This window comes from Alexandromys fortis, unplaced genomic scaffold (assembly GCF_014885135.2).
Source record: "Alexandromys fortis isolate MF-2015 unplaced genomic scaffold, M_Fortis_MF-2015_v1.1 scaffold_0, whole genome shotgun sequence".
NCBI lineage: Eukaryota > Metazoa > Chordata > Mammalia > Rodentia > Cricetidae > Alexandromys > Alexandromys fortis.
This window is the reverse complement of record NW_026067949.1, coordinates 29130320-29147584: the sequence shown is the minus strand read 5'-3', so window position 1 is coordinate 29147584 and position 17265 is coordinate 29130320. Positions and strand designations below refer to the sequence as shown.

The 17265-nt window shown below is 46.8% G+C and overlaps 1 protein-coding gene across 6 annotated transcripts in view; it reads right to left on the bottom strand.

Annotated features, from left to right (window-relative positions):
* The window catches only part of Dcun1d4 (defective in cullin neddylation 1 domain containing 4), a 68998-nt gene that overhangs the window by 48006 nt on the left and 3727 nt on the right, over positions 1–17265 (bottom strand). The window contains exon 2 of one of the 6 annotated variants that reach the window (XM_050149938.1): positions 14684–14754. The exons of 4 other annotated variants lie outside the window; for them this stretch is intronic. The gene's annotated coding sequence lies outside the window, so the exon portion shown is untranslated. Of the gene's footprint in view, positions 1–14683; positions 14755–17265 lie in introns of those variants that run through there. One more of the 6 variants, XM_050149934.1, reaches the window with a different exon arrangement.

The window sequence follows — 17265 nt, the reverse complement described above, 5'->3', positions numbered from 1 at the left end:
GATTCATAAAAATCTCCAGCTCTTCTTTCAGTTCCAAAGGATAAATGGAAGGTTAAGTCAACTGTTCTCCGGGACCCAAAGGCTCTGCACAGCGAGCAGGGTGGGCTGGCTGCAGGTGACGGGCGCCCCTCTAGAGTCTACAGCAAGGCCACAGTCACCTCTGCACAGCACAGCCCGCCTGCCTGATGGAAGAAGACCTCACCTAAATTATCTTCTGGGTATTTTCAAACCCACCAACAAACGCTGACTGGGTATGAAAATGTCGTCTGATTTAATTACCATTTGCTGTGATCTGTGCAAGATGAAAGGGAAGGGAGGGCTCAGACCACTCCACTAAACCACTGTATATTAGAACTCTGCAGCACTCGCAGACACATCACTATCAGGGATCACGTGATTTCGGGTTAAGTTCAGACATAACCATCAAACAACACTTTAATTTCTAATACTTTATATATCCGTAACGATGAGAAACAATTTAAATGCACAGTAAACACAACCCTTCCTTTCTACCATAATGCCAATTGTAAAATTTAACTGAGATATCTCAATTATAATAGCATCAAAAAGCAATAATGCACATAGGAATAAACTTTAAAATGTGAAACAAATGCAGAAACAGTCATGTTCAGTGAAAAACATAACTGTAGAGATGGTTATTTCTGGAAGGGAAAATGCCAACATTATGAAGCAATGGCTTCTCCCTTCAGTAAACTACAAATTAAAAGCAATCAAATTCCTATTCTGCCTGTCCTGCAGTTTTTCACCCTCTTACCCCTACAGCCATCCCTACCCCCACAGCCATCCCTACCCCCACAGCCATCCTTACCCCCACAGTCATCCCTACCCCCACAGCCATCCCTTAACCCCACCCCTACAGCCATCTCCTACCCCTGGAAAAAAAGTACAGCAGGCTAAAGGAAGACTTGGAAGCAATTCTAAAAACAAAGATGCTAGCTCTGCCAAGCAACAGCCTGAAATGAACAGGGAAGAGCATGAAGTCTGGAGCAGCGGCAGAGAAACTGCTGAGGGTCAGACTGCATGTACCTGGAGCTTTGTGGATCCCATAGGTCTGGGTGCACATACTTGGCCACTGCAGCTCCAGTGCAGATAACTGGTACATGAGCAAAAAAATGAGGCTGTTTTCCAACAAAATATCATTTGTAGAAAGTAGGCGGTGGGTAGGACTTGGCCCTAGGTCACTGCCTGCCAATGTCTGGGGTAAAATAGCACAACAGCTACAACAGTAGACTGTGCAGGACTGCAGCGGATGGAAGGGAAGAGATAAACACGGGTCTCTGTGTAGAAACATGCATATAATTAACACGATAAAAGAGCCCCTCTTTTTGATTTTTAACACCAACTCTCTACACACCGTCCTAGCTGGCCTGGAGCTCACTATATAAACCAGAATGGCCTGGAACTCACAGAGATCCTTCTGCCTCTGCCTCCCAAATGCTGGGATTAAAGGCACATGCTAATCAATAGAAAGAGGTTGTTCAGAAGAACAGAGAATAATCAGGGAGCATGTGGAGCAAACTAAACTCACTCCCACCTCAGCCACAGTGGAAGGAGAAGGTGTTCAAGGCCAAAGACAGCGGTTTATCTGGGCCCAGAGCACGCACTCGCCTTACCTGCAGCTCATCGATCCATCTCCTGACACTCTGCGAGCACGCCACACCCGTGCATCAGCATGCCACGAGTGTCCACTAATATACCACACGTGCCCACCAGCACACCACACACACCCCCATGTGTTCACAAGCACAGCACACGCATCCATGAGCACACACATGTCCACAAGCACACCACACGTGTACATGAGCACACCACACGCATATACCTCAGAGTCTTTGCACATGCTTCCCTGGCCTTGAGTCTTCCTCCCACTAAGAACAAAATGGTGTGTCCTCACACTTAAGTGTGTCATTTAAATAACCCAATCTTGCAGACCAACAGACAGGGTGTCATCTGCGCTTTGCCACCATGGACACTCTGCTCTTCCCTGCTACATGTGTGGCACATACCATACGCTGATAAACTGTCTCGACTCCAGAGCCAGGATCTGGTCCTCTGCTGTATTCCGAATACCCAGAACACTACTTGCTCATATAAAGTGCTCAACAAAGATTCAGAACAGCGAATGAGTGAATGCAGGTACAGAGCTAACAAACTATGATATGGTCGGGGTGCTTCAAGTCATCTTCAAATGTGACAAGTGACATGAGAAAGGTGATGGGGGAAGAGTCTTCTGCTTTGTGTTAATTTCATTGGTTAAATAAAGAAACTGCCTTGGCCCTTTAATAGGACAGAAAATTAGGTAGGCAGAGTAGACAGACAGAATGCTGGGAAAAAGAAGCCGAGTCAAGCAGTCGCCATGATTTTCCCATGGTAAGCCACCAGCTTGTGGTGCTACACAGATTATTAGAAATGGGCTAATCAAGATGTGAGAATTAGCCAATAAGAGGCTGGAATTAATGGGCCAAGCAGTATTCAAAAGAATACAGTTTCCGTGTAATTACTTCAGGTAAAGCTAGCCAGGTGGCGGGAAGCGGCCCACCACTCATCCCTACAACAGAAAGGTAAGTAATGAGCCTGTGAACCCTGCTTAAAAGTTCAGAAGGAGCATCCCAAGACTCTGTGTTCTCAACTTTTCTGCCAGAGGGCATGCAGATAGAGCAGGTACACATGACATAACTCTACCCAGTGGCAACTTATCTGCCACACCTTCACATGAAAGCTAACATGAGCATGGCACAAAGCTGCACATGGTGCCACCGGGCTCCCAGCGCCTGGCATGCATGCCTACTGTACCGTCTACTGCACTGACTGCTGCGAGCTAACTTCTTCAGAGAACACATGGCCTCATGAGGCCAAAATGAAGTCTTTATTCACCTTAACAAGGAAATGATCTGCACATAAATCTACTGGAATGCACGGGGGAAAAGGGATCACACTGAGATGACTTTTTCTTTTAACTATCTCAGAAAACAGGTCAGATGGTAGCACTGGCCAAGCTGAGAATAAGTCACACGTGGTTGTGGTTTGAAAGAAAATGCCCCCCCAAAAGGAATGGCACTATTGGGAGGTGTGGCCTTGTTGGAGTAGGTGTGATCTCATTGGAGGAAATGTGCCATTGTAGAAGTGAGCTTTGAGGTCTCATATATGCTCAAGCTAAAACCAGTGAGACAGTCCACTTCCTGTTGCCTGAAAAGTCAAGATATACAACACTTGACTATTTCTACAGCACCATGCAGACATGAAGGCTTGCACGCTACCATTATCACACCATGATGATAATGGATTAAATCTCTAAAAATGTAAACCAATTAAATGTTTTCCTTTAACCGAGTTGCTGTGGCCATGGTGTCTCTTCACAGCAACAGAAACCCTAACTGAGGAAGAAGTTGGAACCAGGGACAGAGGTATTGCTGTGATAGGCTTGACTATGCTTTTGTTTGAAGGATAAAGGACCTTGGGACTGTGGATTAGAAAAGCAGCTGCATGCTTTAAGCCCTGCTCAATGGGTCACACCAGTAAAAGCATGGAAAATAATGTTGTTAAGAGTGATTTGGACTGTGAGCAGCTGGCTCAAGTGTTTAGCATGCTGCCTCAAGATCTTCTTGTGATATTTTGGTGAAGGAAGCGGCTGCTGTGGCTTTGTCCGAAAAGTTTGCCTGAGTCTTAAGTGAAGAGTTTTGGATTAATTCCCTTAGCAGAGGAAATCTCAGAACAGCCTAGTATAGACTCTGTGGTGTGGTTATCAGTGTTAGCTCTAAGGAAGATCTATAATGAAAAGGAGCAAGCTGAGCAAGGGGAAAAGAGCACCAGAGTGGAATGGAGCTAAGGCCTGTACTCAAGGAGATAAACAGATTAGGAAATAGAATAAAGGGAGTGACACCATTAGGAAGTATGGCTTTGTTGGAGTAGGTGTGGCCTTGTTGGAGGAAGTGTGTCACTGTGGAGGTGGGCTTCGAGGTCTCACACATGCTCCAGCCATGCCCAGAGTCTCAGATACTTCCTGTTGCATGCATATCAAGACGTAGGACTCTAGGCTCCAGCACCATGTCTGCCTACACACCCCCATGTCACACCAAGATAAAAATGGACTAAACCTCTGAACTGTAAGCCAGCCCCAATTAAACATTTTTCCTTTATAAGAGTAGCCATGGTCATGGTGTCTCTTCACAGCAACAGAACACTGACTAAGACACACTGCTAGCTCAAAGCTACTTCCTCTACTCCACCTCCTTATGAAGATAAGACCACATTCCACATAAAATGTACTGCCTTAGTTATCAAGTACATAAATCATTTCAATATTAAAAAATATTAAAACTGGCTAAGTCTGAAAACACTCCACCAACTTTTTAAGGGAAAAATGGACCAGAGCCGTAAGAGAACAAAATAAAACAAACATAAAACAAGGGAGGTATCTAAGTTATCCATCTGCAGACAAGAGATTTGATTGCTCAACTGACTGAGACAGACAGGTCATAGAGATAACTAATACCACAGTGGTTAGATCTCATAAATTCAGTGATGCTCCAGGGTATAAAACAGCATGCAAAGAGCAATGCCTTTGTTCAACAGCAAGAACATCACTGTTTGGGAAGAACCAAGAAAGCATCAACAAAGACCACAATACCTGCAAGGAAATCAACCATCATTTACACTGAAAACTGCAAAATCCTGGTGAAACTGGGGAGAACATGAAACAGAAAAATACCCCACGTTCACGGACTAGAATATTGCTAAAATATACTGCTACCCAAAGCAGCCTCAAGATACAAATCAATTCCTATTAAGACATTAACACCTTTCACAAAAATAGAAAAGTGTTTAAAAATCTGTATGGAATTCACAAAAGACTGAACAACAAAAAAATTCCTGAGCAAAAAGGGAAAAAAGCTCTAATACCTGACTTCAGAACAAAGCTGGGTGGTGGCACACGCCTTTAATCCCAGCACTCAGGAGGCAGACGCAGGTGGGTATCTGAGCTCCAGGCCAGTCTGGTCTACAAAGTGACCAAAGCAGCCAGGGCTATACAAAGAAACCCTGTCTTGAAAACACAAAAACAAAACAAAAAACCAAAGAAATTACAAAGCAACAGTAAACAAAATAGCATGTTCTGGTATTCTCTAGAGTCACAGAACTTAAAGGAATGAATCTGTGTGTGTGTGTGTGTGTGAGAGAGAGAGAGAGAGAGAGAGAGAGAGAGAGAGACAGAGAGACAGAGACAGAGAGAGACAGAGAGAGAGACAGAGAGAGAGACAGAGAGAGAGAGAGAGAGAGAGAGATTTAAAAAAAATCAAGGCCTGTATATGCCTCCAATCCCAGTACTCTGGAGGCTGAGGCAGGTGGATTTCTGTGAGTTTGAGCCCCACATGGTCTATATAGTGAAACCATACCTCAAAAATAAATAAACAAAAAAAGATTAACTAATTAATTAAAAATCAATTCAAAATAGGTCAAAGACTTAAACATATACCCCAAACTACGCAACTACTATGAAAATAATAGGGAAAGTGCTCCAGGGCACACATCTGGATATTTTTTGGTTTTGGACCCAAAAACAAACAAAAAGGGTAGCAAAAGCAGAAGTTGACAAATGGCAAATGAAAAGTCAAGGCAAGGAAACAGTCAATGGATGAAGAGACAACCTACAGAAGAGAAGAGAGTGTCTGCAAGGCAAGGAAACAGTCAATACAGGAAGAGACAACCTACAGAAGAGAAGAGAGTGTCTGCAAGCCTCTTCACTTGCCTGGGAATTTATTAAGACATGAACGATCTTTAAACATGCCAACAGCAAAAAAAGAACAAACAAGAAAAACACGATTTAAAAATGGGCAAACGACCTGCATGGATATTGGCTCGAGAGATTTCTTAAGAGATAAGACAAATGAGTAACAAATGCATGAAAAATGAAAAAGTTCAACATCAGTAACCAGAGCAATGCCTTTCAAAGTCATAATGGGACATTATCTCACCAGGTTAAAATAGTATTATCCAGCCAGGCAGTGGTGGCACACACCTTTAATCCCAGTACTCGGGAGGCAGAGGTAGACCCTGGTCTACAGAGTGAGTTCCAGGACAGCCAGAGCTACACGGAGAAATCATTGTCTTTAAAAAAAAAAAAAAAAGACAGCAAGCATTGCTGCGTGGGATGTGGAAAACTCTTAAATGTTCCTAGTGGAAATAAATTAGTACAGCCATTAAGAAACAGTGTGGGACTCCTCAAAAACTAGGAAATAGAGCCCCATATGATGTGCCCTCACTGCTGGGTGTACATAGAGAGGCTGAAGGGAGAAGGACACAGGGGGTCTCAGAATATTTATGGGTCACTGCTCACTAAGGCAAGCAGTCAGCCTCAGCATGCAGCAACAGATGAATGCAGAAAACGTGGTGCATGTGCGCGGTGGAACACTACACAGCCATGTACACAGAGGAACACTATACAGCCATGTACACAGAGGAACACTATACAGCCATGTACACAGAGGAACACTATACAGCCATGTATGTAGTGGAACACTATACAGTCACAACAGAATGAAGCCCCAGCATCTGCAGCAACACACATGGAACTGGAGGGCATTTAGAGAGAAGTAAGGCACAAAGAGACAAATACGGCAGTTTCACTTGGTTTTAACTAATACATAGCAACAACTGAACATGTTTTGGCGGTCCCATGTGACATCATAAAACATATACATAATGTGTTGATCAGATCAGGGTGACTGGTATGTCTGTCGTCTCAGACGTATGTCATAATCTGTGTAAAAGCTAAGAAGCTCTTCTCAAAGACCAAGCCAGGCATGGTGGTGTGCACCTATAATACTGGCACTTGAGAGGCAGAGGCAGGAGGATTGGTGGGAATCCAGAGCCAGCTTATCCTCAGAGCACGCTCCAGGCCAGCTTAGTGAGGTATACACTGTAAGCACTAGGCCACCCGGGGCTACAGAATTAGATCCTGCTCCAAAAAGTACAGAATATTGATCAGCAGAGCCTGCCAAGGGTCTGAGGGAAGAACGAAGAGGAGATGGTTCAAGAGTCTGGGGCAGGGCCGCACCGGGGGGATCAGTTCTTGTGTTACGTAGGACACGAGGCTCGATATGCTCGGCCACAAATACATGCATATTTCAAATTACCCAGTCAAGAGGACTTTGAATAGGCCCACGGGAATGGTATGTCTGTGGTGACAGACACGCTAATCACTCCATGATCTGATCACCATTCATGACACACATGCACTACAATGTCATGCTGTACCCTCAAAACATGTACAATTACTGTGTCAGTTAAAATTAAAACTACATTTTTAAGAACTTAATGCTTACAAATAATGTGTATTCTGTCCCCTGCCTTTGAGAGCGTGGTCCGTTTATTACTCTGTGCTAAGCCAGTCCAACTGTCTAGCAGTTATTTGTGGCATTTCACAGGAGAGGCGCACAACGCGGTGGCTCACATCTCAAGTGCGCCGTGTTCTCTTGGTCGAAGACTCACAAAGGTATCTGATTATTATCTAAACTCCAGCCTGCCAAACAGCGAGCAGCGTTCTCAGGTACAAACATTTTAAATATGCCACTGTGCTCACAATAAATGCCTTTTCTGTGACAATGAAAATCATGAGGTGAGCCTGCAGGGGAGGGGGCAGGGGGAGGAGCTCTGGGTAAGAGCAGAATAACAGCCGCAGTATTGCCAGAAAAGCAAAACAGAAGGAAAGGTATCAAAATCACAGCATCATAGGGACCATGTGGTACAGGGCTGCGCCTCCCCCACAGGGTTCAACGCCAACACACGGAAGGACCTCCACTTTTCTAAGTGTTATGGAAGAAGGAAACTCAGTGACAGCCACTGTTAAGGTTACCTGGTTTCCTTCCCTCTAAAAACACAAGTCCATGCAAGGCCCCATTTGACTGTCTCGTTCCTTCTGGGTCATTCCATTGCTCCAACAACATTCTTCCTCAAGTACTGAAGTCATGTCCTACTGCTGGGCCTTGAAATTTACTCTGCCCTCTGCTCCCTGACCCCTGGAATTCACAGGCCCAACTGATGGGGAATCTTTGTCAACCAATTATCTTTAAGAGGTGGGACCAAGTTCGGGTGTGGCTTTCTGGGACTGGAGAAAAATGCCACATGGCCCAGGTGAGCTCTCTCTGTGGTTCCTGGCAACACAACTGAGCTTGGACTTCTTGTTCCTGTTTCATGAGTTTACCCCTTATAATAAATAAAAATGCAATTGTTTTATCTTTCAGCTAGCCTGGTTATTTCTCAAATCGAGGTAATTCAACACCCAACAGCTGTCTTCCCTGAGTTATCGATTAGAGCATGTCCTCCTCATATCTGACTTCCCCACCCAGAGCAGACCGTCCTACTGCAGGGCCTTGCAATTTACTCTGTCCTCTGCCTCCCTGACACCTGGAATTCACAGGCCCAGCGGCTGTCTTCCCTGAGTTATCTACCGGAGCATGCCGTCCTCGTATCTGACCTCCCCACCCAGAGCAGACTGTCACCCTCCAGGAGGATCAGGCATCCTCGCAGGCCTCGCCACCTGTTGGGATGGTATTTGAACAGCTCTGTTGACATGCGGTTCTCATTCCACGTCATCCACCATCAGAGGTAGCCAATGCTTTAGCATATTCAGGGAGTTATTCGACTGTCACCATCTCTATCACATCCACCACCAGTCCTCACTTGCCGCCCCCCTCAACATGAGGCCACCACCAATCTCCTTCCTGCCTCTACAGATCCGCTTATTCTGAACATCTTAGACCACAGCCAACCGCATAAGACAGCAATGATGATGATGATGATGGTGATGGTGATGGTGATGGTGATGGTGATGGAGAAGAAGAAGAAGAAGAAGAAGAAGAAGAAGAAGAAGAAGAAGAAGAAGAAGAAGAAGAAGAAGAAGAAGAAGAAGAAGAAGAAGAAGAAGAAGAAGAAGAAGAAGAAGAAGAAGAAGAAGAAGAAGAAGAAGAAAAGAAGTAGTAGTAGTAGTAGAGGAAGAGGAGGAAGGAAGGAAGGAAGGAAGGAAGGAAGGAAGGAAGGAAGGAAGGAAGGAAGGAAGGAAAAGGGAAGGAAAAACACAGTGCTATGAAAGGCTTTCTCACGCTGTAAAACTAGGTAGGAGACCCCAAAAGCCAGGTTACAGTCAGTTCTACACCGCATGGCCTTCACTGCCAGAAGTGGACATTTCTTCTACTAAATGGCTAGCGGTGCCCATCTTACAAGGACGTTGCAACAATTAAAATGCTTAGAGAGCAGTGCCTGGGGCACAGTAGGTGGCAACTAGGTGCTGGCTACAAGTCAGAGGGGCAGCACCTTTTAAACCTTCTCCCATTGGAGTCAAACCAACCCCAGCTTGCTATCCACATAAGTAACACTCAAGTAGCCTATAGGCCCAGACGAGCAGGGTCTGCTACCCAGAGGAGCAGGGTCTGACACCCAGAGGAGCAGGGTCTGACACCCAGAGGAGCAGGGTCTGCCACCCAGAGAAGCAGGGTCTGACACACAGAGGAGCAGGGCCTGACACTCAGGGAAGCAGGGTCTGACACCCAGAGGAGCAGGGTCTGACCCAGTCAATGAATGAAAATGGGAGAGTGGATTTTAACACCCAGCACCTCAACTCAGCCATCACCTGCCAGTAGCCAACGCCTCTCCACTGACCAGGACTCTGCAGAGGAGACTAACCCAGCGCCCTGTGGAGAAGGGTCGAGACCCAGGGCAGGCAAGCCAGGCAAGGGAGGAAAGTGTTAACTTCATTCGTCTGTCCGGCGCACACTCGCTACTGGACAAAAAGCCAAAGGAGGGAGCTACAGAAGGAATACTGACGAGCAGTCACTGCATTTGCAGAGTACAAGATCCAAAATTAAATCCAGCCAAGCATCCAGTTGGCGGGCGCCTTCCCCCTCGCTCTCACAGAACCCAGGGAAGAGGCTGAGAGAAGCAACCAGCCACCCCAAGAGGAGGCGTGCCACCCAGCACTCAGTGTCTGCACACGCCACTGCCATCTCAAAGGATCCGGTCACTTCAGGACATACTAGCTGGCTGTGTTCCCAATGTGCCAAGGTACAAAAGACTCCAGATTCTGTCTCCTCACCCTGTCTACCATTGAGAACACAGTTCCATGGGGTCATTCAGAGACAAAGTACCCTTCAATCTTGATAAGGTTGCAGGAGCCAGGTTTAGAGGAAAGAATGTCAGGTCTGGTACACTCCAGGCCAGAGTCCCAACTCCACTGCTGGGTCCCAGCTGAGACACCTCATGTATCACCAACCTAACTCACAGTACCTCAGTGCCCCCATCTGTTGAGCCAGATTGGCAGGATCCTCTCCATAGACTCCTGGAGGCATCAGTGAGCTGGTGTGCAATGCACACTGGCAGAGCACTGCCCACACCGCACACCAGCTCCACTGCCCACACCACACGCCAGCTCCACTGCCCACACCGCACACCAGCTCCACTGCCCACACCAGCTTCACTGCCCACACCGCACACCAGCTCCACTGCCCACACCAGCTTCACTGCCCACACCGCACACCAGCTCCACTGCCCACGCCAGCTCCACTGCCCACACCGCACACCAGCTCCACTGCCCACGCCAGCTCCACTGCCCACACCAGCTCCACTGCCCACACCGCACATCAGCTCCACCTCCCCCTATCGTGATCCAGAAGAGCCCTGGCCTGGACCTGGAACGGCCAGAAAGACAAGTCAGAGGGGATAACAAGGGGATGGATCCTTAAGGCCATCAGTACAATACCCCCTGGACTGACCGAAAACCACCCTGTCCCATTTAATTGCTCAGGACATAGTTTGGGGAATGGCATCTTAGAGATGTTAAAGATAAACACTTAACCAGGACCTAAGATGAAAAGTGGGGGTAAGGCTAACTTAATTCTAAAAGCTACTGAGTGGCTCTAAGGAAAGTCGCATTTTTCTGGCTTTTTTCTGCACTGCTGCTAGGGATCATCTGTATTCTAAAACTCACAAGAGTATTTCCACATACACCTATTTAAGACGAAATCTCAGCAAATAAGACTGCTTCCACCGCAAATAAGAGTACAGAGTACTTTTCTGGGCCACAGTTCTCCAGCAGGGTTAAGTTCCTGTTGCCACTTCAAGTGGCCTTGCCAAGAAAGGGGTGTAGAGGAGCAAGCTGCAAAACCTCAGGCACCCTACCCACTAAGTCACTCCAAGAGGAAGAATCTGAGGTGCCAATGGGCACTGACCTGGCCAGTCAACGGCCAGGACACAGCACGCTCCCTCGGAGGCGGAACTGAAAAGCAAACAGGTGATGCTGGGGCCCGTCCACCTGCAGTGTGGAGCACCCCGACCCTGGAGCTGGAAGGCCCAGCTAAAACAAGCATGCAATACTGGGGCCCGTCCACCTGCAGTGTGGAGCACCCCGACCCTGGAGCCGGAACGCCCAGCTAAGTCTCAAGCCACCGTATAAAAGCTTCACGACCTTGAGGTTACCTTTCCTGTACTCTAGTTTCCTCACCTGTGAAATGTGGGTGCAGCAGATCTACTCTGAGTGGGAGTGGAGAACACAGGGGTAAAAGACCTTACCCCCCCCCCGAGTCCCTTTGTATCTTTCCCAGTGTCCTGTCTCCCCTCCCCTCTCTTGCTTCCTGTCCGCTCTACAACCTCACCTCCTCCTGCACTCGGCTCCCCACACCCCCACCTGGCTGCCACAGGTCCGTCTGCTCCCTCTGCCCTCCCATGCGCACCCACTCATGAACTGTTTTCCCAATGAAACCCCAAAGGCTGAGCTGACAGGGCAACTCCTCCCCTTCCTCCCCTGCTAGGAAGTCTAGCTGTGAGCCTCCTCCTGGTCCCAAACGCCCTGGACAGCCACTAATGCAGCAGCTGCCATTCATCCCTCACCTGCCCACCCCTTCTGTCCCCTGCATATTCTCTGGAGAAGCAGGCTCCAGGGGACCTTGTCTCTTACAGCAGAGTCTGGGGACAGCTGACTGACATATCAGTCGCCCAAATAACAGAATGTCTCTTTTCCTCCTTGGTTTCTCTGATGCCACGCCTACCGAGGAGGCCGGCATCACTAATCAACAGCCACAGAAGCACCTCGGGGGGTGCAGCACAGGCTCCTCGGGAAGGTTTCTCTCATCTCTTCTCCCTGCATCCCAGTCTCCTTGCTGTTCCTCAGATCAGGCCTGCCACACACGGAGAGCCTGTGTGCTGTGTCCCTCTCTTCCCACTGCACACACGCTTCCTCAGCTTTATTGTTCTCTACAGAACTTAGCGCCACAAAACAGACCTGCTTACTATCTGCCCCTCACCCACACCAGAATGAAAACTTCCTGACAAATGAAGACCTGGGCCTTGTGCACAGTAGGTCCTCGATATTCACACCTGGTAAACACACCCGGTGAACACACCTGGCGACAACAGCGCCATGCCCCCGGAGATGGCATGGGTTTGGTTTTTTTAGGTTTTTAAGACAGGGTTTCTCTCTGTAGCTTTGGCTGTTCTGGAACTCACTCTGTACACAAGGCTGGTCTTGCACTCACAGAGATCCACCTGCCTCTGCCTCCCGACTGCTGGGCTTAAAGGCGTGCGCCACCGCCCTCCGCCTAAAAGGGAAGGCAGTTTCTAAATGTGAAATCTCTGAGCACAAAGAGTGGGGTAACTCGCCCACAATCTTACAAACAGTTAAGTGGCACAGCAAGAGCATGAGTCCAGACAGTCTCACTCGAGAGCTGGCGCCTGCCAAGCCCTTTCCCACTTCCCAGACCGCCTTCCACAAAGCAATGGGAAGACACCAAGATATCCGAGAGCGAGCAGTGGTGTGGCGTGCCACTGGGTTGCAGAAAAGCAACCCACTGGGCAGCCTTTGGAGGAGTCATCCCTGCGGTGAAAGCACCACTCTTGACACGTATGGTTCACACAGCATGGACACTTTCCTTTAACTCGGTGTGTGTGATGCTGTAATATGTCCATGAAAAGAAAAATAACTAAGCATCAACATGAAGGAGACCAGTGACACATCTGAAGGGCCAAGTATCTGGGATGGGGTCTAGGTGAAGCACTGACTGGTGGGCGCGACATAGAGAGGCTCTTGGAGTGATAAATATGTTCTGTATTTTGGTTTACTAGTGGCTCTGTCAGGGTCTTTGTTTACCAGTTTACCCAACCATATACTTACATGGCTATAATTTCATAATATGCAAATTATAACCTTAATAAAGTTGACCAGGAACACTTTAGAACGATCAAGATTATTTCTGGCTAAACAAAATACCCCACCCAAGAAAAACCCACAAATATTTCCAGTTAGAATTCTCGAATCAGAACATGCACAAGGAATTAAGGGCCAGCTTCTACGTGTCCCACCTTCTGAGCTGGTTCTCACAGAGACAAAAGTGGCTGGCCGTCACTGGGGACAGAAGGACATGGCTCCAGGTGACATCCAGAGTCCTGAACACCGCAATGCTGGCTCCCACTTCCAAGTGACATTACATGAACCCTTTGGGCAAGTCTTTGGTCATCTCTTAGTGGAGCCTGTGGGCAGACCCACAGAGACCACCACTCTTCTTCAGCGCCTCTTCCAGGTTAACTGACCAGCAACAGGGCTATGTCTGAGTTCTTAGTTGCCAGCACTGGAAACCAACTGTGGCGAGTTTAAACAGAAAAGTGTTCATTTTGTTTGGGTTCAGGCTTTAAATATAGCACTAGACTCATTTGGAAAACTAGAAAGCCGGGCTTGCCAACCAACCACACAACCAAAAGAACCCCCACAGGCACATGGCGAGATTCCTCAGGCAGGCCCAGGGCTGGGCCCAGCCTCTGAAACCAATAGAACCCTTGGCCGAGGACCCACCACAATGGTTCTCCCCAGGCTACAGCTTTCTTTCCTTGCTGACCTCCGCCTTCAGGTTGTAGAGAGGAGGAAGGGTTGGGGTACCTCCATCAGTTCACAGCTAAGGTAAGGCTCCCTCCCCAGGGAAGAGGCAGAGCCTTCTAGGAAAGAAAGGGCTGTCCCTGTCAGGCTGCATGGCTCCCTGCTCTGTAAGCCTTGCAGATATAAGCAGCAGGTAGAGAAAGCTTTGCTAGACATTCCTGAAAAAAAGAATCCACAAAGAACAACCTACCCCCCGCCCAAACACACACACACACCAAGAAGTAGTGCCACCCAGGAGGAGGGGTTTTTTTCTTATCATCTTGTGTTTTATTCTAAATAGTCACTAGTTTCAAAATCAACTTTCTAAGTGACAATAACTCGTTTCTAATTAAAAGAAAAGCAATCTAAACCTCAGGTAACAGGCACTCTGCAGAATCATGGACACTCCAGAAAGAATAAATAAATAAATAAATAAATAAATAAATAAATAAATAAAAAGTCCTTGGCGCTAAAACTGCCCTGTGACAGACACTAAAGCACACAATCCCATTTAAAATTCATTTCGGTGTTTTTCTTCCTAAGACACATTTTTTTTTAAAAATGCGTTCTTAAAATAATAATTCTCAAGAGTACTTGTAACCTGAATTTCACAGTAAGAACAAACTGCAGGAAGCGATTAATACCAACTCAGGCTCTCAAGCTGAGTCCTTGCCTGTCACCTTTAGCTTTAGCTTACACACTGGACCACAGGAAGGGAGGATGTACTAATAATCTCACCGCACTGTTCTGTTTTTATGTGCACGCATGTTTTACCTGCATGTATGTCTGTGCATGTGTGTGCCTGATGTCCTCGGAAGCCAAAGAGGGCGTCAGATCCTCTGGAACTGAAATTACAGACTGTGATTAGCCACTATGTGGGTGCTGGGAACCAAACCCAGATCCTTTGTAAGAGCAGCCAGTGCTCTTAACCACCGAGCCCTCCAACCCCTGGCTCACTATTTCGCTTTATTTCATGAAGAAATAAAGCCTTAATACCAGGATATGGTCATAAGACAGAAAAAAAGAAAATCAAAATAACACCAGCCTATCTCCCAAACAAACCTGGTGACAGCTCCAACCTTCTGTCCCAAACAGACTTTCCCTAGTCCCTTACACATACCAACATGTCAATATCTCCTGACTAGACACTCTTCAATCAAAATTAAGTGTTACATATAGCTGTATTATGGTTTGAATATGAAATGCCCCAAAAGGTTCATATTGCAAATGCTTGGTGTCCAGGTAGTAGTACTATTTGGTAGCTGTAAAACCTATGGAACCTCTGGAGGAAGTAGGCCATTGGCAATGGGTCTCAGGGACTATAAGAGTGTCCCGGCCCCTTATTGTCATGTGCTCTGAAGGCAGGCAGGGAGGAGAAAAACCAGACTTCAATTACAAAAGCCATGCTATACCACTAGGCACCTTTCAATTACTTTGTTTTGTTTTCGAGACAGGGTTTCCCTGTGTAGCCCCAGCTGTCCTGACACTCACTTTATAGACTGGGCTAACCTTGAACTCAGAGAGATTCATCTGCCTTTCCTGAACTCTCCTGAGTTCTTGTTCTGAGGAGGCCATACTTAACTGAGCAACTGGAAGCCCTCAAAGTTTTTGAGCAGGAAAGCAAATATTAAAAGCCGAGATGATTTGTGCTTGCTTCTCCAGCAAATATACTAAAGGCCAAGATGATTCAACTGGTGAGAGACCAATGTAGCATTGGCTAAGCCTCACACAGGACCACTGGTTACCAGAAAAAAAGACTGGGTCAGACCCAAGACATTAGCAAAGAGTTGGGAAGAGAGGATAACTGTAGAGGATAGAAAGAGATACCGCCCGTGGTCATTTTGTCTTCTCGCTAGCTTCCCTGGATTTGACATCACCTAAGGGACACACTGTGGAATCTCTATGAGGACATTTTTCAGAGGGTTTAATAGAAGAAGTAAGACCCACTACGATTGTGGGCAGCACCTTCCCTTAGGCTGGGTCCATGAATGAACTGCAAAAAGAGAAGGAGAAGGAGAAGGAGAAGGAGAAGGAGAAGGAGAAGGAGAAGGAGAAGGAGAAGGAGGAGAAGGAGAAGGAGAAGGAGAAGGAGAAGAAGAAGAAGAAGAAGAAGAAGAAGAAGAAGAAGAAGAAGAAGAAGAAGAAGAGTGACCACTACAATGGCTATCATCTCTCCTCAGTATAGATAAAATGGCGAGTCATCTCTCCTCACTATAGACACAATCAAACCTGTGAGCCAGAAAAAAAAAAAAAAAAAAAAAAAAAAAAAAAAAAAAAAAACTTCCTTCCTCAAGTTGCTTTTCTCAAAAATGTGGTCACAGTAACAAAATAAGTATTGAAAACACAGACTCTCCCTTCTACTACCAAACAGGAAAAAAGATGAGAAGTATCTAAGGCTCCAAGGAGGGTGACTAAAATTACTGTGGCTTCATGAACCAAATGCACAAAATCAACCAGTGCTGGTTTCCTCTTGCCTGGCCTAACTACAGAACTAGGCCAAATAAACAGCCTCCATCTGATATATGGACGCACCTTGGCACAACCCGAAGTCTAGATGTCCCTGGAGTCAGTGCTTATCGAAGGCACGCTGACAGGCCAGGAAGAACCAGGTTTCTGACAGACGGCGGTTTGCTGCTGTGTCAGCAGGATTACTGGCTATTAATTATTAGCTACAATTATAAGGATGCCCAAGACGGTGATTAAGATGAGACTAAAAAACAAGAAGAAGGAAGTAAGTTACAGTAGCTCAAGATAACAACAAAGGAGATATGGTAAGTTTGAAGAAAAGTCAGCTGCTATCAAGCACTAAGTAGGGCCCCTTTGCAAGCCAGGAATGGGGAAAGACGCGTCAATGTCCACAGGAGGACGGAAGAGCTTTGCTCTTTGGCACGGTGGTAGAAAGAATACTGGGATGGCTACTTTGGGTTGTCAACTTGACTGCATCTGGAATTAACTAAAATCTAAACTGGAGGGGCACTTCTATGAGGGATTATGGCTTAATTTGTGAGGGATTTTGCTTACTTTGAAGTGGAAAGATCCATATCAGATCTGGATCTTTGAAGTGGGAAGACACTGCTGGGCTGGAGATTTAATCTGGGCATGCCTTCTGCTGGAAGCCTATATAAGGACATAGAAGGAAGAAACTTTTTGGCCTTCACCTGCTTGTTCTTGCCCCCACTAGAATGTCCATTCCTTCACCATCATGAGCACCTACTTCTTCGGTAGGTACTGAAGACCAGCTGAGACTTCCAGCCTCAGCGACTGAGCAGTTACTAGATTCTGGGACCTTCTGCACATAGACAGCCATTGTTGGATTAGCTGGATCACACAGCCTGTAAGTCACTCTAATAAATTCC